The following is a 23,291-nucleotide window of genomic DNA, read 5'->3' as shown; positions in this document are numbered from 1 at the left end:
GTGTGGCCAGATCGTGAACAAAAAAGTAAGCCGCAGCCTTTGAAAAACAAGCCAAAAATAAGCCAGAAAATTTTTTGCCCAAAATCTAACTTTACTTTTAATGGTGTCCAAGTTTTGACGGCTATTTTATAGAAACACTCACCACTATTCAGGTCCTTTGATCCTACTGGCATTATCCACCTTTCAATTCGTTCCCTGGTTTGCGGAAGTTCAGTTCCAGTGTAGAGATTATTTTGAGGCAGCATTTAGTAGAATTGCGATAAACCACTATCCTATGTGGACCTCTCGAGACTTTACAAAAATTCCCACGCACTATCTTCAGAAAATATTTGACCGTGGTCACTTTCCTGTCCAACAGTTCAGGGAAAATTATTGACAAGGATACCCACTAGCTCGATTTCTCCTGTGTTAGTTCAAGCATTGTCCGTGTGTGCACTGCAATTTCTGTATCCCATAATTTCACTGAGTTAGATCTCCGATTACTATGATGATACTCTGTGACCAAATGCAACACAACTTGCAATGCCTGCCCCAGGCCCTGAGGGGTAGTGAGGACACCCGAATTTTTGTTATCTGACTTTTGAGCAATTTTTAACTTAAGGGCTATCTCAAAATTTTTATGGGAGGAATTTAGGGAAAAGGAGCATGGGGGGGGGGCTAGTTGCCCTCCAATCTCTTTTTACTCTTAAAAAACTGAACTAGAAATTTAAACGTCAAATCAAATGAGCCATCTCTGAAGTTTTTACAAGAATCCCTTCAATACGAGACATATAGTCCCCCGGACGTACCTTACAACCCCTGCCCCTGGGCTCAAGAAGGCTGTCTTGACACTGGAATTGTTGTTATATGAACGATGAACTTTTTAAAAAAGCTATCTCAAAGTTATTATTGGATGGGTTTGAGGAAAAAAGGGAATGGAGGGGGGAGCTAGGTGCCCTTCAATCCCTTTTGACTCTTAAAACTGAACTAGAACTTTCAATTTCCAATTATACGAGCCCTCTTTGAAGTGAATATGAGCATCCCTTCCATAAGACTCATATATGCCCCCAGGGCACAACTTACAATGCCTGCCCTGGGCCCTGGGGGGTTGTGTTGGCACCAGAATTTTTGTTATATGAAAAATTAACATTTTTATTGGAAATATTTGAAATTTTTATTGGAGACACTAGAAAAAAAACAAGTTTGGGAGGGGGGGAGTGGGCTACCCACCAAAATCGTTCTTTTCTTAAAAATTGAAAAAGAAATTTCAAATTTAACAAAAAAATATTCCACTCGGAATTTTATATGAGTATTTCTTCCATTATGCCTAGTGCCCAAAACCTCCCCCCCCATGTAAAAAATTCATACATCTTTCTCAATAGCAAATACTTTATATAAACAATGGACAAATGTCATAACTTAAATACCTTTCTCCAGGGGTTTTGTGGGGTCAAGTTACACTTGTAGTTATGTTATTCCGACTGATTAAATCTTTTAAAAATTAATATTTTCCTGGTTAATTTTTATTATAAGCTCACCCAGCATGAGCAGTCTGGAGCAGAATATGGAGGAGTTGAATTCAAATTTAATTGGGGATCAATCACCCCAGGGTTAAACTAGAATTCCTCCCCTCAAAATAGGAACAAATTGAATCCCAAACTGCAATCCATGATTTCAAACAGCTCTTAAAAAGGGAATTTAATGGGTCTGCCCAAGTTTATGTTGATTGATCTTTAAGTGAAGAGGGATGTGGAAGTGGTTGCTTTTTAAAAGAGCTCAGCCTATGCATTGTGAAAAAGCACAAGACAGGGACCAGCACACTAACAGCTGAAGTAGCTGCAATCAATTTGAGCTTAGAGACTCTAATTAAACTGAAAAAGAGCAATTAACATATAGTAATATTCTCTTACTCTAAATCTGCTCTCAATATCCTATGAAACACTAACTTTGAAACACTGGGCATAGGCCTACATCAAACCAAAGAAAACCTAAGCAGCCTTGGAAGATTAGGCTTTTTTACTAATTTTCAATATATACCTAGTCATCTAGGTAAAGAAGGAAATGAAAAAGCAGACAAGATAGAAAAGCAAGCAAAAAACCAAATGGAACCAGTGAAATCTCGAACTATAAGGGATACAACTAGATTATGACTAAAAACATTGCTTGAATTAAAACCACTAAATTTATCCCCCTTTCCAACCAGTATACAGTCAGTTTGGTTCAACTGCATGTGTTCAAATACAGCTAACTTCAACCACCACTCTCCTTCATACAAAATAAAGCAGCCAAATGGAGAAGTTGCCAATAGCCCATTTTGCAGGTACTGTAAAAACACAAAAGAAACCCCTGAACATATACTGTTGAACTGTAAAATACTGGAAAGAAAACTGTCAATGGATCTAAATCTACAACACCCTATATAGTAGGTCAAAATATGCTGACTATATTGAATTAGATAAACCCTACTATGATGTTACCTCACATTATTAGCTAATAGCAGATTTACATCTTTCCATATTTATCCACATTTTGAATATTGATAAGCAGTGTTTACAACAAGGCAGTTTACTATTACAGTAACATAATTTTTACAACAAGAAAAACTATGTAGTAAAGGGATTATCTCATTCATTAAAAATTGAATTCTCCCCAGAAGAAATGTTTAAACTTATCATGAGAAAAGAAGAACAAATTTAAGATTTGGATCTATTGTCAACCCAACCTAGAAAGAAGAGGGGTCAATGATCTGATTTTCAGGAAACTTGCCTTGATTGTCTACAGTTGATTGATTAAATTTAATATAACAATGAACATTGTTTATTTCAAAACCTGAAAGGTTTTTTTCTAAATATCAAAACTATAGGATAACTTCCATAGTTGCTGTCTGTTAAAGGTAATGTCTCATGTTCAATTATCAATGTTGTGGTCAAGATTTGTAGACTATTGGCCAAGATTGATAATTCTGAAAATTAGTAGTGGTCAAGATTAAAGTCTCAGCTGCCAGGTAAAGGACATACTGCATTCTAATCAGAGATACAGCTCAGATTAGGCACTAGCTAATCACTAGGAGTCTTACCCTATAGGCATAGGCTACAGCAACAGTAACAAAGAAATCAGACATCAAAGCAAGGGTGACTCTTCTACTTATCCTGCTCCTGTACTTATATATCTCTCTGATATTTTCATTAGGCGTAGCATTACATGATACTATATTACATATTAGCTAATAGCCTATATTATATATAACTAATTTCTCTAGTATATAACTATAGGCTAACACATTGGGGAAAATGAATAAAAGAGAGTCTGAAACAAGATTGATTGCTTCAGGTTTGCTTATGTCACAAGCTGATGCTCATCACTGCTAAAGATGGGGGTGCAAACCAGTCATGTACACCAGCTATTTTCTGTGGCATGTACCCAATTTGCTGGTAGCCAATGCATTGAGATACACACCTCAATGCATTGGGTACCCCCCATACCAGGTAGGGATTAATTGTTTTATGTACAACCATCAACATATTATGTAATCTTTCACCACTGTAGTAGTATACCACAGGATCTGTACCTCAGAATTTGATACCTACATCTAAACAAGTGTACTACTCCATATATAGCATAGCAGGACCTAGGGTAAAAAACCAGTATCCAATTGAGCAAAATTATGTAAAACTAAAACCCTCACAGCTTGTTACCAAAGAGAAATTGAGAAGGATTGGGCACATTAATGAATAGCAAAATGTCTAAGCTATGTATCAATATGGTTATTACTCAGATTATTTAAGATCAGAAACTTGAAATTTTTAGTTTATTGACTTACCTGCAGGAACCTCTTTTTGGAAATACCAATTATCCTATTTTGATGTATATATCTTTTTAGTGTTTCAGTTTTATTCATATATTGACAGAAAGCTGATTTTCTTCTGATTCTAGAAATATAACTTTTATTGCTTAAAATTTATTCTATAAATCACAAACATTTAAATAGCCTATAGTTTTTCTTTCCAATTGCTTTTCAAAACAGAGACCATATTTTCAATTTATGCTGACAAATCATTGGTGAAAATTTGACCAAGAAGGTGGGGTTCTTGTTACTGCCCTCACATTGCTTGATATTGATAGTAAAAAGGGGTGGTCCAAAAACTCATTGCTATTTATCCAAAATGCCAAAGCCAAAGAAAAGTGGTCTTTCCCAAAAAGAGGTCTTTTACCCTACTCCATATATAGTGTAGTAGGATCTATGCCAGCTTTAATGTAGTACTGATTGTGGGGTGTAGCACTTAAATTCTTAAGTACAGATCCTGTGGTGTACTACTGCAGGGGTGAAGTAGCTCACTATGTTGATGGTAGTACATAAAACAATTAATATCCCCAACTACCCCATAACAGTTTTCCCTTTTGAATGTATTCTAAGAAAACCAATGACCAATTTGCTTTTTCCTTTGAGCATATTTAAACTGAAGTGATGCAAAGAAAACCTCAAATATAAATAAATGTGTTTTCTCAGACCAAGCCTAGACAAAAAGTGAAAACTGGTAGGGGGGTACGCAATATATTGGGGGCAGTACCCATTGCATTGGGGTGTGTACCCAGTCGGCTAGGCTGTGTACCCAATCTGTTTGTACAGAGATACAAACCACAGAAAATAGCTAGAGTGTACATGACGACTCCTGGACGACTCGCATGAACTAAACAGTTAAACAGGATCTGTAGATGTTACAGGTAACATCTTCAGGTTACAGGTAAGTCTCCACTGCTTTGATAACACGCAGTATACCCACATGCTCGAAAAAAAGTTGAAAAAGAAAATCTTACTGTGCATTTGATTTGAGCATTCAGGAATTAAAAGCCTTAACACAAGAATCTTCAAAAAGTTTGGGAGGCGGCAGCCCCCCATCTTTAACTCCTGAAAAGATCAGCTAACACTTAGTCAAGCAAAAATAAGTAATAAACTGTACAAAAACATGCAGAAATTATTTGAAAACAACTAAGTTTTCTAAAGAGTTAAAGAGGCTGAGTCACATGTTCGAACCTTAAAACGTACAGGGTTTTGGAGGTGCAGTTGGGGGGCTGCCGCCCCCCAAACCCCCGCTTCCGTATATGAAAGGGGCTGTGCCCTCCTCAACGACTTGCTCTTTACGCTAAAGTTTGACTTTCTTACAACTCTTTTTTTAAACAATAAAAACTTTAGCGTAAAGGGCGAGGTGTTGAGGAGGGCACAGCCTCCTTCATATACGGAAGCGGGGAGTTGGGGCGGCAACCCCTCAACTGCAGCTCCTAATCCTTGTACGTTTTAAGGTTCGAACTTGTCACTCAGCCTCTTTAACTCTTTAGAAAACGTAGTTTTTTTCAAATAATTTTCATAGAAGTGATCAAGCCAAATCTGTTTGTACGTCTTAAGCAACAATTTAGAACAAGGCAAGTGGATAAAATTTTGCCAAAAACTTGATAAAATACCTAATCTATATTGAAAGTATAGCTCATCTTTTATAGCACACAAATTTGTTCAAAACTGCTATCAGCGTAAGAAAACAAAATCGGCACTGATTTGCTAGAATGCTCCGAATTTGCCAGAAAAATATTAAAAATTAATTACTGGTGCTGATGAAACATGGGTATGTTACCATTTAGAAGCAGAAATACAATTCTTGCAGTGAAGGAAATACGATCGGCAAAACCAACGAAACCTTCTCAAATTTACAGCCTTGTAAAAGTTGAGTTGACATTTTTTTTTCAACAGATTGACAGTCACGAGCCTAGTCCAAAAGCACAAACTATTACAAAAAACCTACATAAGTGTCTTCGCTGTTCCTGGGTCGGAGCACGAAGAAAAAGACCCGAGTTTAAAGGACCATACAGTTCGAATTGGAAGGGCCATACTAGGGCGTGGACCAAACGCGACACCCCAGTCCTTCCACAATCTCCTTATTCACTAGACCTAGCTCTGTATTGTACTTTCCTCAGAGAGGGTAAAAAGAGTACATAAAAGTCAGCGTTCCCAAGAGGTGGATGAATCCTAGTACCATAGGACAGAGCATCTAAGAAGAGGTTTGAAAATGGTTTCCAGGGGCGTTTCTTAGAGCATCAGAAACACAGAAGACACTTCATAGATTCAAGGAGAGTCTATTTTGAAGGAGATTAAATGTAAATAATAGTATCAAATGAATATACGCTCTCAACTTTTTTCCACAGTATTAATATTTAATCATAGTAGTAACACCCTATAACAGACACAATTGTTATAACAATGAGAAACTAGAAACCCTTTATCACCCCCAAAGACTGCTTCTGCCCCAGCTGGTTGGCCAATGAACAAATTTCGGCCACCTATAATCCTTCATCCGATACGTCACGTATCCTTCCTTCGGTATAGCCCTAGACATTCAGATGGAAGAGCATTTTTCGTAGAGCTCATATTTGATAAACAGTACCTGAAATTTTGATATGTAGTACATAAAACTATCCAAAGACAATTCCTCTGGAAAATATTTAGCATATCCTCCTTAACTTTGAGGCCCTTAAAAACATCAAAACTTTTTCTAAAATTTATTTTTCACACGTACATTTAGTGTGTGATTTTGCTTTAACAAATGGCAATTTAGAACGGCTCTGGTATCCACGGTTGTCTCAAACATTTCTAATAGTAGCCCAATATAAGTTAAGAGATTCGGATTCTACCCGAAAATTTAAGTGTATTTTTTTTGGGTGCAATACAATATGTACTCTTTTTCATTTTCGAAACGAGTTGGAGATGCAGGGATACTATAAAGATCATGCTTTAATTGTACCCCCAATCCTAAAAACACTCCAATACAATCCCGTGCTTTTGACATATTTAGCACCTTCAGGATAAATTACTAACCACTTATACATTTTTTTGGTTCCATAGATATTTAAAATCACACAAACATGGATCAAAACCCGTTAAATATGTAGCCTGCATAAATACATAGAAGAATATATCAAAAACAGATACACGGAGCAGCATAAAATTTTATTACTTCCTTTGCAGGCGCCCCTGAAAACCTATTAGTTCCTTACCAACTTTTTAGTTTATAAGTGATTTTACTTTACCTTGCCTAAGCCAACTTCTTTTTTCTATATAAGACGTATTTTCAAGGAAAAAAAAACAGTCCAATTTAGCCGCGAATTAATATTAACAGCAAGATCATATCTTCTTTAGGTAAGCAGGAATTGGATAAGAAAGGTAAGGGCATGGTAAGGGTATGGGGCTCAACGTATTGGCTGTAATATTATTCTACAGTACTAAAAGTAGGTTTTCAGTGAGCCCTTTAAGCCCTTTACCGTCAGAATTTAGCTCCCAAAGCAATATATCAGAGTTATCACTCCTAAACTTCTACGCCATCACTACTACAGGTGAAAAATTATCTTAACTAGTGAAGAAAAAATACCTCCAAAATATTTTCAAGACAGTCAAGGAGGACTTGCAATATTTCAACATCATTAACCGAGAGAAGATCACAAATTGGCTTGATAGCATCAGCCTGGCAGAGTGTGATGACTTGCTCAACCGTGCCGCCCATGGTCAAATTAGTTACAGCCCATGAAGCTTCTTTCTGACACTTAAAGTCGCCCTTTTCAAGTACCTAAACACAAATATCAATTAGAACACAAATCTTTCAATTTTTGTGAAATTACTATCACTCACATATCGCCTTTACCACATAAGACATCTCTGTTATTACTGCATAAGAAAAATATAACACGAGATGCATTGCCTAGAAACACACAAAGCATCTATATATATATATATATATATATATATATATATATATATATATATATATATATATATATATATATATATATATATATATATAGCTTTCCCAGGCCCCAGGAAAGCTTATCCTCTAAATTTCAGCCCGATCGGACAACTTTAAAGGGGGGCTGTGTTGGGAAAAATTAGCATGGGCTCTTGTAGGAAAACGAGGTTTTTCGTAAATGTAAATTCGGGGTATAATTTTTTCGGTCTGAAAATATCAAAAGGCCCTAACAGGTCAAATTCCGCTTCGAATGAGTCCTCATTCACCCGGATTCGTTGCCAACTGGGGCCTGTAGGCGTGGCTGTTAAAAAAAGAGAAATGAACTTTAAGTGGCTATATTTTTGGTTTTTTGGAAAACAGGGAAGGAGTGATCGGATTGATTTAAAATTTCGAGGAAAAGCTCCTGGGCCCTAGGAAACCTTAACCTCTAAATTTCAGCCCAATCGGACAACGTTAAAGGGGGGCTGTGGTCGGAGAATCGAAACTTCCGGCCCACTTTTACCTATGAAGATAAAGTCGGAGGGGGGTGAAATTTTGCAAGTTTCTTAGTTGGAGCTTGGGCTACAAAATGCGATCACCGCTATCTCTCTGCGATCGCTAGGAACGGAAACCGCTTAACATTGTGGTGGGTCGCCTCTTTAATGTGGTGGGTCGCCTCCTTGACTTTATTTTAATTTTGACAACGGCCATACTTTCATACTGAGACCGGTCTAGAAGTAATGCAATCAGGCTAGACATTTTTTTTTTTCAATTGTATATAAAAGGAAATCAAAATCTACATTGAATTTTATCATAAAGAACTGGAGAAATTTAGAAGAGGCTCAAAAAATCTAGGTCTTAAAAAACGGGTGAATGCTCACTGGTTGATATAACAAGCTTTAAAAAGTATGACGCTTTTTAAAGCTTAGCAGCGCCAAAATTAGCTAGGCAGTGCCATATCTAAAAATTGCAAGTGATCTTGTTTTGTGTAAATTCTGCTTCTATTCCTGTAGAAATCCGTTGTAACTCTGGTCTCTTCATGGGCTAATTTGAACAGAAATTTCTGTTTTGCTAGGTGAACGGTTCTGTCAAGCTTAATGGATGGAAGTAAATATTCCCAGTTTAACAGCTAAAGTTTATCCTACAATTGCCCCCGAATTTTCTATATGAAAAAGAGTTTTTTTTCTGTTAAGTCATCAACCTATAGATCATCAATTTATAGCTACGCTATTGTTTCAGTTTCTCTTCTTGGCTCTTTAATTTAGGTATGGAATAAAGCGAACCAAATCCGAAAAGAAACCCGTTGAATTAAGAGTCCTAGATTTAAAGAGCTGCTGTTAGGACACTGATTTTTGGGCTTTAAGTTAAACCCTGCAATGGTGCTTCTTACACAATTTAGTGTGGCATGTACTCGAAAGCTTTTCAAAAAGGTGTCTATTTTTCCATTTCTTTTTATAAAATTTGTACAGTATTCAATTAGCCTCCCTTGCGTTTTAACTTTTATATTGTCGGATGCTTTTGTAAACAGGAACTATTTTTAATTAATATCTGACAAGGAATATTTTCTCTTAATTTCCAGTTTTGTCAGGGAAAAGATTTGAACCAAGAGAAATGGGTAATGACATTTTCAAGCAGTTTCTCAATCGGATTCTTTGAAGCTATGTATAGCGACAAAGAAATAAAAATAAATACGAGGGGGTGTAGGAACTTTAAGAGTTGGAATTATGCCAAAGTTTTCATCTCTTTGCAACTATTTACTAGCACTAAATGACTCGGAAAGGCCGATGAATCTAATGCAGAAAACATGTTCTAAACTGGGATAACGTTGTTGATTGTCGGTTGGGAATATCTTGGAAAATAATTCTCATTTTAATATTCTCGTTAAAAGAAACACCATTATGCAGATGAAATTTTTTGATTAGTCAGAAGAAGAAAAATGTCAAAATTATGGTAGTGAAGAGCTTCGGCTTCGGCAGATCATCTTTCGCGATAGAATGTCTCTAGACCTTTTATTTATTTAGAAATGCAACATTTTCTATCAATATCAAAATATCGTCTCGTCTTAACGTTCACGTCTTAACCTCAACGTCTTCGTCATCGACCTTCAGCATTGGTTGCTAATGTGTTTTTTTGTTGTTTTTTTACGGTCGAAAAAAATGGTTCTGAAGATGTATGCAAATTTATGGCCTTTCTTAGGTTTACAGTGATTTCAAGTCTAAAATATCTAAGATAATTCCAAAGCTGGCAATTCAATTGTAGTCTATAATATTGGTCGCTTGAAGAGAGAACGGAAGTGTTCAAATAAAGGAAACGTTGGTGGACAGTCAGGAAAATTTAAGCTTAAAAAATACAGCTCAAAATGTCTTATGAAGGCGTAGATTTTTAAGATGGCGTAATCTTTTTTTCTAAATTTTTCTCAACCAGTTCAAACAATCTGACTTCATTTTCACTATCCTTGGTGCGGGAAAGAAAAAGGGGAAAAAGAAAAAAATAATAATGAAAAATACACCTAAATGCGGTTGTGTAGCGCACATCCCAGAAACAACAAGACATTTGAAAAACATATCTGCAGAGGAAAGTGAGAAATACTCCTACTTAAACGCATCCTAAAGATAAAGGTTTGGGTAGCACTTACCCCTTTCTCCTCCTCTGAGTAAATTTTGTGATGACGCTAATGGTCCATACTATAGGTTTCACCAATAATGGTGAAACCTATGGTTTTCCAAGTGTTTGTTTAAATGGCACGGGTATACGGCGGAAGTAAGCAGTCTGTTAAATAAACGCCACCAAATTCAAAAGTAATAGCACAAAAAAGTTACCTTTATACACTTTGGATCCCTAATGATCAAGAATTCCCTTTTTTAAGGTGTACATCAAAGTCTAGATCATGAGAACTGTTTCACACATTTTTATTTATTTTTTTTGTGTTTGTAAGAAAGTGCTTTGAGAAATTTGAAAATGCTAGAACTGCTGAAAGGCAACTGCGGCTTCTAACAGTTGTCAAAAATAACGAAAAAAAAATTAATTCAGACAGAACCAGTAGTCATGTGTCGTGTGTCAGAGCCTAAGCCAATTTGGCATACACCTTAATAAAGATGTCACTTTGTTTAATAAATCTTTGAACATGGTTCATTGCAAATTGAATCGCTTCACCTGACGCGGCATTAAAACGAGAAAAGATACATATGTGCTGAAATTAGGATTGTTTTTATATTCTTGTATCTGCTGTTGAATCGAAGTTTAACCTAAATAAAAAGAGTTTATTTTGCAGACCAGTAGAAAGATCAATGAACTAAGCCTTGTTGCGTTCATGATTGAAGAGTGCGGAGGTTTGGATAAAATTAAGGGCCTTTAACAGCATGAGAATGCTGAGATCCACGAAAAAGCTGCCAGTATTATTAAAAAATACTTTTCTGATAAGGTAAGCTTTACAATTTGACTTGCCTTCGTCTACGAATTGAAGGTGAATTCAAGCATTTTTGAAAATTAGTTATAAGATCAAGCCATTGTCAGAGAAAGAGAGAAAAAAACCCAACAGGATCTAGAATTTTTGAATATATTGAATGCAACTCAAGACATCCGGGGAACGGACGTCATTAGATTTTACATGGAATGTAGTTAGATGCACAGAAAAGTGTATATTTAGATCCAGGTTTTCATAATTGTCCTAATTTAGTTTACAGATTCCTTCCATGCTCCCCCCTCCTCATGTTTGCATCAGTATGTTAATAATAAATCCAGTCGACGAGTTTTCCAGTGTAATTTAACTTTTCCTTTCTTTCTTTTTTTTTTTTTTTTTAATTCGGCCATTTACTGCTATACTATCGCGATAAGATTATAACATATATCTGAATTCTTGGGATGATCAATGAGTTCTTCGCGCCTTAGTAACGAATCTGCAGTCGATCGCCCTTATCCATGCATATAAAGGTTATATCTCGCTTGGGAATGATCCAAAACTCTTGACAAAAAGAACCCTAATTTGCAGGAAATGGCAGTTTACACACGAGACAAATATCTATTCCAGTTCTCGTAAAAATATCATCGTTCTTTTTTTGTTTTGTTTTTTAAGTTTTCTATAATGTTTGATGACATCAGACTACTTGTATGGAACTCGACTCAACCATCCCTTCTTGCGTGTGTGTAATAGCATCAGTTTTAGTTTTGGGAGACTTTTTTCTTTAATTAATTAAAAAAACTTTTTCCACAAAATAAGTTATTCAAAGAAAAGTAAAGAACTCCATTAGACAAAAATGAGCAAAAATAAAATCGAATAATCTACCAAGCGTGAATCTACCACAAATCAGCATCGATAAATAAATAAAACCCAAAACGAGCAGAAATTACAATAAACAATCCAGTCATACTCAAAACGAGCAGAAATTAACATAAGTTGGTAAAAACCCCTTTACCTTTCCAAGGCCAGAATATAAGTTGCACTTTACTGAAAAAAATACAAATGTTTTTACTTTTGTAACTTTAATAAATCAAATAATATTAAGATTTTGCTTACTAAATATCAGTAAATGTATATTAAACTGACAATGCACATTCATCTGTATTTTTTTCAGTAAAGTGCAAATTATGTTCTGGGCTTGGGAAGGCATAGGGCTTTTGAGCCCAACTTATGTTAATTTCTAATCGTTTTGAGTTTGACTCGCTGATTTATTGTAGTTTCTGCTCCTTTTGGGTTTCATTTATTTATCGATGCTGATTTGTAGTAGTTTCACGCTTGGTAGATTATTTGATTTTATTTTTGCTCATTTTTTGTTTAATAGAGTTCTTTACTTTTCTTTGAAAAACTTATTTTGTGGAAAAAGTTTTTTTAATTAATTTCTGTTCGTTTTATATTGACATATTCTTATACGAGAAAAAGAAAATAATACTTTAAATCTTTTCGTTTTTTAAGAATTTATAGTTTGGCCTTCTATTTTTATGCTGGAGAAAAAATTTTAACAACATAAACCCTCTTAAAATTCTGGACACAAATATTAGTGTTTAATTTTGTTTCATACCTCCTCTAGTTGACCTGAAATGGAAAACTTAATACCATTTGCAAAAAAATCGGTTTACTTTCTTTGATAGTTTGGATAAGCTTATGCTATTTTGATTTGGTTAAATCTTAAGAGCAGAAATAGCTCAGAAAATTCGAACAAAAAACCCCCAGTCGTTCTTGAGATGCCGTAGAGAAGCCGTTTTTGGAATTAGAAATAATACAGTACAATTTGATTCAATCTTTAGACAATATTGAGTTTTTAAACATAAAGGCAAATGGGAGGGTGGTCGTGGGAAGGGGATTAGTTTCCCTCCAATTACTTTCGACTATTAAAAAGGGCATCAGCCCTTTCTATTTTCAATCGAATGAGCCCTTTTCGAAGTTTCTACGACAACTCCTTTGATACAAAGTGTCCTGGTCTAAACAACAACAACAACAAAAAAATAATACATTATATCCTCATCGATCTTTACTATAAAAATGTCAAGCCTTCAACGTACTTTCGACTATTAAAAAGGGCACTAGGCCTTTCGAATTCCAATAGAATGAGCCTTTTTCGAGTTTCTACGACAACACTTCCTATAAACACCTCATATGTCCCCAAGGCATAAATTACAACTCTTACCCTAAGGGCTGTGAGGGTGGTTGTCATCCTCTAAAACCAAATTTCCAAAACTTTCAACTACGTTACACAAAATGGCTATCTCAAAATTTTGATTGGATGTGTCTGGGAAAATAGTGGGCGTGAGAGGGGTGTTAGTCATTCCCCAATCACTTTCAACTATTAAAAAAGGCACTAGCCCTTTCAATTTCCGATCAAATGAGCCCTTTTGAAGTTTCTACGACAACGCTTTCAATAAAAACCTTATATGCCTCCAGGGGATAACTTACAACCCTCGCCCTGAGGGCTGGGGAGGGGGGGTTGTCATCCTCAAAGACCTAATTTCCAGAACTTCCTACTACGCTGAACAAAATGAATATCTGAAAATTTTGATTAAGTAGTTGTTGGGAAATACTAGGCTTGAGAGGGAGGGAAGCTATCCTCCAATCACTTTCAATTATTTAAAAGGGCGCTAGCCCTCTTAATTTCCGATTGTATGAGCACCTTTTGAAGCTTTTACAACAAATCTATCATTAAGAACCTTATATGCCCCAGGGCATAACTTACAACCTTTGCCCTGGGGACTTTCGGGGGTTTGTCATCTTTAAATACATAATTTCCAGAACTTTCAACTACGTTGAACAAAATGGCTATCTCTAAGCTTTGATTGAATGCGTTTGGGGGAATGGTGGGCCTGAGAGGGGGGCGAATTACTCTCCATTCACTTTCGACTATTGAAAAAGGCAATTTCAATTTCCAATCAAATGAGCCCCTTTTGAAATTTCTACAACAACTTTCTATATAAACCTTATATGCCCCCAGGGCACAAATTACAACCCTTGCATTGAAAGCTCTGATGGGGTTTTTATCCTAAAAGACCTAATTTCCAGAACTTTTGACTACGTTGACTAAAATGGATATCTCAAAATCTTGATTGGATTTGTTTGGAGTAATGGTGGGCGTGAGAGGGGGGTTAATTGCCCATTTCAATAAAAACCTTATATGCCCCAGGGCATAACTTATAACCCTTGCCCTGAAGACTATGGGGAGTGTTGTGCTCAAAGGTATAATTTCCTGAACTTAAACTGCGTGGAACAAAATTGATATCTCAAAATTTTGATTGGATGTGTTTCGTGAAATGGTGTGCGTGGAAGGGGTGTTAGTTGCCTTCCAATTAATTTCGACTATTAATAAGGGCACAAGTCATTTCAATTTCTAATCGAAAGAGCCCTTTTTGAAGTTTCTACGACTACGCGTTCTATAAAAACTGTATTTACCCCTAGGACATAACTTACAACCCTTGTCCTGAGAGCTGTGAGGGGGTTGTTATCCTCAAACACCTAATTTCCAAAACTTAAAACTGCGTTGAACACAATGACTATCTCCCAATTTTGATTGGCTGTGTATGGGGGAATGATGGGCATGGGGGGGGCTAGTTGCCCTCCAATCACTTTCGACTATTAAAAAGGGTACTAGCCCTTTGAATTTCCAATCGAATGAGCCTGTTTTGAAGTTTCTACGATAACGCCTTCTATAAAAACCTTATATGGCCCCAGGCGATAACATAAAACCCTTGCCCTGAGGGTTGTGAGGGAGTGTCCTCCTCACAAACATATAATCTATCTAGAAAATAACTACGCTGAGCAAAATGGCTATCTCAAAATTTTGATTGGATGTGTTTGGGGGAATGATGGGAGTGGGGGGGGGGCTCGTTGCCCTCCAATCACTTTTGACTATTGAAAACGGCACTAGCCCTTTGAATTTCAAATTTAATGAGCCTGTTTTGAAGTTTCTACGACAACGCCTTCTATAAAAACCTTATATGCCCCCAGGCCATAACATAAAACCCTTGCCCTGTTGGTTGTGGGGGAGTGTCCTCCTCAGAAACATATTTTCTAGCTGGAAATCCACTACGCGGAAAAAAATGGCTATCTCAAAATTTTGATTGGAAGTGTTTGGGGGAATGATTGCCGTGGGGGGGGGGCTAGTTGGCTTCCAATCACTTTTGACTATGAAAAAGGGTGCTAGCCCTTTGAATTTCCAATCAAATGAGCCTGTTTTGAAGTTTCTACGACAACGCCTTCAACAAAAACCTTATATGCCCCCAGGCGATAACTTATAACCCTTGTCCTGAGGGTTGTGGAGGAGTGTCCTCCTCAAAAACATATATTCTATGTGGAAATCATCTACGCTGAACAAAATGGCTATCTCAAAGTTTTGATTGGATGTATTTTGTGGGGGGGATAGTTGCCCTCCAATCACTTTCGACTATTAAAAAGGCTACTATCCCTTTGAATTTCCAATCGAATGTGCCTGTTTTGAAGTTTCTACGACAACGCCTTCTATAAAACCTTATACCTTATAAAAACCTTATATGCCCCCAGGGCATAAATTAAAACCATGCCCTGAGGGTTGTGGGGGAGTTTCCTCCTCAAAAACATATTTTCTATGTGGAAATCAACTACGCTGAACAAAATGACTATCTGAAAATTTTGGTGGGATGTATTTGGGGGAATGATGGGCGTGGGGCGGGGGGTGGGGGCTAGTTGCCCTCCAATCACTTTTGACTATTAAAAATGGTACTAGCCCTTTACTTTCCAAACGAATGAGCCTGGTTTGAAGTTTCTGCGACAATGCCTTCTATAAAAACCTTATATGACCAAAGGGCAAAGCTTAACACCCATCCCTTGAGGTTTGTGGGGGAGTGTCCTCCTCAAAAACGTATTTTCTATCTGTGAATCAACTACTTTAAAAAAGATGGCTATCACAAAACTTTGATTGGATGTGTTTGTGGTAATGATGGGCGTGGGGGGGGGGGCTAGTTGCCCTCCAATCACTTTCGACTATTAAAAAGGACACTAGCCACTCCCATTTCCAATTGAATGAGCCCTTTTCGAAGTTTCTACGACAGCTCTTTCAATGCGAAGTGCCCAGATATAGAGAAACCAAAAACGCACTGTGCCCACATCGTTCTTTACTTAGGTAGTGCTAGCGCGCTTCCTATGATCTAACCAAGACTAATTCCACCATTTTTTAGACCTTGTTGCTTTAAGAGCAATGAATTTTTTAAGCATATTTATTTATTTGGATCCTAATTGACATTCATTGCGGACACCCGCGATTTTCCATTGAGTTTCCATAGTTTTCCATTAGAAGGAATGGGGGATGGTTTTAGAATAGGCTTTTTGGTATGTCTATAATTTCGAATAGGGGAAGATTGTGCGTTTTATGTTAAGTTTTTGTTCTACTGAGGGGGGGGGGGACACCCATTTTTCTATGTTTGCACTTGCGATAATTTCATCGTATAATCCTGTGATAGTTTTATCTATATGATGCTTTATTCACTCTTCACATTCAGAAATACTTTGCTAACTACTTTCAAAACTGATAGTGCTATTTTTTAATTAACAAACTTTGCGCTCTTTTGATCATTTTGTTTAAGTCAGTTTTCATTATTCAGGAAGGGGAAAAAGAGAATATTGTCCCGGGAGTGGGAGCTGAAGGATATGTGTTTCAGGCTGGAGACTTCAGGCTTGAATTGAAGTTATCAAGTATTTTGCAATAGGTTGCATCAAGACGTTGGATAATTGTAGACAGAGAAAAGCCAAGACAGATAGTCCAAGTAATTGAGAGGCAAATTTTTAAATGGATGGGGCACGGGTAAATGGCAGGAGTATGCATGACTCTTATTGGACACATACTTGTCAGGTTAGTTTTTGGAAAGGCATGCCTGCCTAGAGTCATCGCGGACACCCATAGAAGTTTTCCATTGGAAGGAATGGGTGATGGTTTTAGGATAGGCTTTTTGGTTGTCATCAATATCAAATAGTGGGAGATTTTGCGTTTTATCTGAAGTTTTTGTTCTACTAGGGGGGGGGGGTATCCCTTGTTCTATATTTGCACTTGCGATAATTTCATCCTGTAATCGTTTGATAGTTTTACTATATGATGCTTTATTCACTGTATACATTCAGAAGTACTTTGCTGACTACTTTCAAGACTGATAGTGCTGTTTTAAATAAAAAACTCTGCACTCTTTTTATCATTTTGCTTAAGTCAGTTTTCCTTTTTCAGGAAGGCCGGATTGAGTTAATTCCCCCGAGAGTGGGAGCTGATGGATATTATGTGATTCATACTATAGACCCCACGCAACAAGATAGATTTACATTTTAGGCTGTTTGTGAAGAATTTTCTATTATCTTATTTTTAGGTTCAATTCAGAGATCCTTATATTTTTGGCATCAAACTGTCAACCAGATATTGAAAATGATGTGTTTCTGGCTCTACCAATTTTTTTGTTGTTTCTCCTTATAGCTATTTGCTGGGCTAGATCTTGCTCTTTCAGTTTGACATGATCAAAAGGGGGAAGATTGTCATCTGATACATTTTGTTAAATTTTACTGATACTCTAAATTCATAGTTTTGATAAATATAGGAAGTGTTTGTAGAATTGATGAGTCGCCTCCTCCGTTACCTTGGTGAATCATTAATGTATCATTTTGTATATCTGGTTGTGAGCTTATGTGGAATGTTATAATTCTCATGATTCTGTACGAGATATATACTTTTGCAAAAATTTTCAGTAAACAACTTACAAACTATTAGTATTTTGTTTTTGCAGTAGTAAGCGAAGGCTGTGCTTTTAAATTTTCTAGCAGAAATTTTCAACCTTTTTCTTATTCAGTACTTGCAGGATTCGTTTCACTTTCGCGTTCTACCTGGCTCAGGTGAAAGTTAACATATAACAGAAAGTTAACAAGTTAAGGCAGTTGCGTAGTTTCGTCAAAATCCTGGGGGAGGGGGGGGGGGCAAAGTGGAAGTCGATTTTTCTAAATCAAGTAAAAATGACAATGAAAACTGAAAAATGAGCAATACAGTAACAAAAAAAGTAAAAGTATACTAAAGAAAACTGACCCGTTTCGGTGGGTACTTGGATTATGCAGGCTCTTCTTAGTGTTTTCCAATTTGGCCACTAAAAGGGTGAAAATATGCTGTATGGGTTAGTTGTGGGGTATTTCTTGCTAATATATTTCGTAGAATGTCTCTTAGAGGAAGGGGTAACTCGCTCAAATATGGAAGATCTATTGCATCCTTTGTGACTTGGTCTGCCCTATGATCGTCGCTTATTAAAATGTTGCTGGGTTTTCGAAAATATCAGTGTCTTCAGCTTCATTTTTAAGGAGACTAAGGGCATGTAAATTATGAGATGGAGAATATTACTACTTGCAGGTGAGTTTTGCGTTTTAATAATGTTTCAAGAGCTGAATTTTTTGCATGAATTTCTCCGGACAAAACGCTGTGTTCCAATGAAAACTTGTCGCTCTTATGTTCGATTAAATTAAAAAAAAAACTTTTTTTTTTTAAATGAAAGTAAGAAGCGACATTAAAGCTTAAAACGAACAGAAATTATTACGTATATGAAAGGGGCTGTCCCCTCCTCAACGCCTCGGTGTTTACGCTTAAGTTTTTTAATTGTTTTAAAGAATAAAGCTATGAAACAGAGTCAAACTCTAGCGGAAAGCGCGAGGCATTGAGGAGGGGACAGCCCCTTTCATATACGCAATAATTTCTGTTCGTTCTAAGTTTTAATATCCCTCCTTACTTTCAGTAAAAAAAAACAGTTTTTCTTATTTGATTTCTGATCGTTTTTGAATTAACGCAGCTTTGATTGTGGGTCACCATGCATGAATAATCAAAACGAAATTTGCATATTAATTTTATTTTATTTTTTGGCTAAATGGCTTTCTCGAAATTTTGTTCTAACGTAACTTACGAATTAACTTACTTAACGAACTTCTATATTCGTATTTTTTTTTATTACGTACATTGGGGAGTTCGCCCCTCTACTCAGTTCCTCACTCTTTACGCCTAAGTTCGAATTTTGTTCGAATCACAAACCCCTGAATCACCAAGGCAGGTTAATTAGAATAGATAGCTCTTTTGAAAGTAAGTTTTTTTAGACATTAAAACTTAAACCGAACAGAAATTATTCCGTATATGAAAGGGCTTTCCCTCCTCAACGCCTCGTTATTTACGCTAAAGTTTTTAATTGTTTTAAGGAATAAAGCTATGAGACAGAGTCAAACTGTAGCGGAAAGAGCGAAGCGTTGAGGAGGGGACGGCCCCTTTCATATACGCAATAATTTCTGTTCGTTCTAAGTTTTAATGTCGCTCCTTACTTTCAGTCAAAAAAATCTTTTTTTTTTATTTGATTTCGGAACGTTTTTGAATTAACGCAGCTTTGATTGCGGGTCACCATGCATAAATAATCAAAACGAAATTTGCATATTAATTTTATTTTATTTTTTGGCTAAATGGCTTTCTCGAAATTTTGTTCTGACGTAACGAATTTCTATATTCGTATATTTTTATTACGTATATAAGGGAGTTCGCCCCTCTAGTCAATACCTCACTCTTTACGCTAAAGTTCGAATTTTGTTCGAATCACGAAACCCTGAATAACAAAGGTCGTTTAATTAGAATAGTTAGTTATTTTGAAAATGCTAAAAAAAACTTTGGCCTGAAGGGCGTTGTATTGACTAAGGGGAGAACCCCCTCATATACGTAATAATTTCTATTCCTTTTAAGTTTTAATGTCCCTCCTTACTTTCAGTCAAAAAAACCAGTTTTTCTTATTTAATTTCTGATCGTTTTTGAATTAACTCAGCTTTGATTGTGGGTCACCATGCATGAATAATCAAAACGAAATTTGCATATTAATTTTATTTTATTTTTTGGCTAAATGGCTTTCTCAAAATTTTGTTCTGACGTAACTTATGAATTACCTTACTTAACGAACTTCTATATTCGTATTTTTTTTTATTACGTACATTAGGGAGTTCGCCCCTCTACTCAGTTCCTCACTCTTTACGCCTAAGTTCGAATTTTGTTCGAATCACAAACCCCTGAATCACAAAGGCAGGTTAATTAGAATAGATAGCTCTTTTGAAAGTAAGTTTTTTTTAGACATTAAAACTTAAACCGAACAGAAATTATTCCGTATATGAAAGGGGCTTTCCCCTCCTCAACGCCTCGTTATTTACGCTAAAGTTTTTAATTGTTTTAAAGAATAAAGCTATGAGACAGAGTCAAACTGTAGCGGAAAGAGCGAAGCGTTGAGAAGGGGACGGCCCCTTTCATATACGCAATAATTTCTGTTCGTTCTAAGTTTTAATGTCGCTCCTTACTTTCAGTCAAAAAAACCTGTTTTTTTTTATTTGATTTCGGAACGTTTTTGAATTAATGCAGCTTTGATTGCGGTTCACCATGCATAAATAATCAAAACGAAATTTGTATATTAATTTTATTTTATTTTTTGGCTAGATGGCTTTCTCAAAATTTTGTCCTGACGTAACGAATTTCTATATTCGTATATTTTTATTACGTATATAAGGGAGTTCGCCCCTCTAGTCAATTCCTCACTCTTTACGCTAAAGTTCGAATTTTGTTCGAATCACAAACCCCTGAATCACAAAGGCTGGTTAATTAGAATAGATAGCTCTTTTGAAAGTACTAAAAACAACTTTAGCGTAAAGAGCGAGGTATTGACTAGGGGGTAACCCCCCTCATATACGTAATCATTTCTGTTCGTTTTAAGTTTTAATATTGCTCCTTACTTTCAGTTGAAAAAACTTGTTTTTTTATTTAATTTCTGATTGTTTTTTAAATAATGCTGGGAAATCCGGCGCGCCCTTCATAGAACTGTCCCTTCCACCAAGGAAACATCCTCCATGGAAAGATACTCCCCCGTAACCCCCTCCTCTGACCCCAGGAACTGTGGGAGATTAAGTCATCCTCGAAGACATATTTATCAGATTTTCGTCTATGCTGAACAAAATAGCTATCTCAAAATGATGATTGGGTGACTTCGGAAAAAAAATGAGCGTTGGATGGGGTGAAGTTGCCCTCCAATTTTTTTGGTCACTTAAAAAGGGACTAGAACTTTTAATTTTTGTTCGAATGAGCCCTCTCGTGATATTCTAGGACTACTGGATCGATACGATCCCCCCTGGGAAAAAAAAAGCAAACACGCATCTGTCACCTTTCTTCTGGCAAAAAAATTCCACATTTTTGTAGATAGGAGCTTGAAACTTCTTTAGCAGGGTATTCTGACACGTTAAATCTGATGGTGTGATTGTCATTAAAGTTCTATGAGTTTTAGGGGTTGTTTCCCCCTTTTTTCGAAAATAAGGAAACTTGATGAAACTTATATATTTGAAATCAGCATAAAAATCTGATTCTTTTTATGTATTTATTGGTATCAAAATTTCGTTTTTTTTAGTTTCTGCTACTATTGAGCCGGATCGCTCCTTACTTACAGTTCGTTGCCACGGACTGTCTGAAAGAATACTGCTTATCCAGTCGATTCCGCTTATTGTAATCATCTGCATAAATGACGACGGAGGAATGATAGTTATTGTTTAGTAGCTGGTTTAAGTTGCCTCTAACAATTTCTAAGGTAGCTCTAGTTTTTTATCATCAGTAACAATTAAGTTGAACAGTCCTTGGAGAAGCTCCAGGAACATAGGCATTAGTTGGGGTTAATAATTGGGATTAGGCTTTGTAGAATTTTGTCTCATTTTTTATGCCTATGAATATTTCTTAGTTCTTCAACGATATACGCATGCACGGAAAGATTATCTTAAATTTTGGCTACATGTTTGATCTAATTGAACAATCTTCTATTCTGGATAGCGCGTAAGCTTGCTTAGGTTCTTGTGAAACGATGAACCATAAGGATTGTCCGTAAAGTAGTATAGGGCTTTAAGTTCCTGTAGCATAATTGGTCCATACCTGCTATGTAAATCCATAGTTTATTAGGCCGTTCTGACGGAAAATATTCTTTAGAGTTGCGAGCTTGAAAACACGTTACTGACTGTAATAATACCTGCATATACGAGGACGGATTTCCCCATTCCTTGAGATTGGCCTGAAACCTCCCTAGGAAAAACTTTTCCAGTATAAAAATTCGGACCTGTATGTATCATTTCTCTTTTCATTAACGTTTACAAGAATATTTTAAAGATGAAAAGGATTCATACAAATGTATACAAAGCTTTTTATTGTTTCATCAACAGTTTGGTAACAAACTGTAAGCAAGGAGTGACTTGACCTAATGGTAACCAAGATTAGAAAAGGAATTTTTTTTATCAATGCATCAAAAGGATTGGCTTTTTATGCTGATTCCAAATCTATAAAATTCGTTTAAGTGTAATATTACCCGTCAAACGCTACGAGCCGAAGAAAATTACCCTGATTTTCGAAAAAAGGGGGGAAAATCTCCAAAGTACCGAGCCATCTTGAAAATCACACCATCAGAGTCAGTATATCAGAGAACCCCCATGCACAAGTTTCTAGATCCTATCTGCAAAAATGTGGAAATTTGTTTTGTTTTTTGTTGTTGTTTTTTTGCCAGAAGAAAGATCACGGATGCGTCTTCATTTGTTTTTCGCAGGGCTGATCGTATCAAACCAATGGTCCTAGAATATCGGAAGAGGGCTCATTTGAACGGAAATTCAAAATTCTAGTGTCCTTTATAAGTGACCCGAAAAGATTGGAGGGCAACTAGCCCCCGTCTCATCCCCCCTTTTCCCCTAAAGACATTTGATCAAAATTTTGGTATAGCCATTTGGTTCAGCATAGTTTAAAGGTCCAACAACAATGCCTCTGGGTATGACATGACCAGACATGAATCGAAAAAAGGTTAGAAATTAAATTTATAAAAAACAAATCTTTTCAACTTATAGTAAGGAGCTACATTAAAACTTGAAACGAACAAAAATGCTTCAGTATATGTGAGCGGTTGGCCCTTCTTCATTCCTCGATCTTTACGCTAAAGTTTGTCTTTTTGTCCAAACTTCTTAAGAACGACTCTTGAAACACAAGGCCCTTGAATCTGAATGAGAAGTAATTGTTAATTAACCTTAAGACTTTAGCGTAAAGAGCGAGAGAA

The 23,291-nt window shown here is 36.4% G+C and overlaps 2 protein-coding genes across 4 annotated transcripts in view; both read right to left on the bottom strand.

Moving 5' to 3' along the window:
• LOC148955395 (uncharacterized) overlaps positions 1-171 on the bottom strand; it is a 284,254-nt gene extending 284,083 nt beyond the window's left edge. The window contains exon 1 of the mRNA XM_089102106.1: positions 143-171. The gene's annotated coding sequence lies outside the window, so the exon portion shown is untranslated. The remainder of the gene's footprint in view (positions 1-142) is intronic.
• Dlish (Dachs ligand with SH3s) overlaps positions 1-23,291 on the bottom strand; it is a 105,544-nt gene that overhangs the window by 67,399 nt on the left and 14,854 nt on the right. The gene's annotated exons all lie outside the window — the stretch shown is intronic.

The sequence above is a fragment of the Artemia sp. Qi Xiang Cuo genome, chromosome 2 (assembly GCF_049724085.1).
Source record: "Artemia sp. Qi Xiang Cuo chromosome 2, ASM4972408v1, whole genome shotgun sequence".
NCBI classification, from domain to species: Eukaryota; Metazoa; Arthropoda; class Branchiopoda; order Anostraca; family Artemiidae; genus Artemia; species Artemia sp. Qi Xiang Cuo.
The sequence above is the reverse complement of the archived record's forward strand: the minus strand, read 5'-3'. Positions and strand labels throughout refer to the sequence as shown.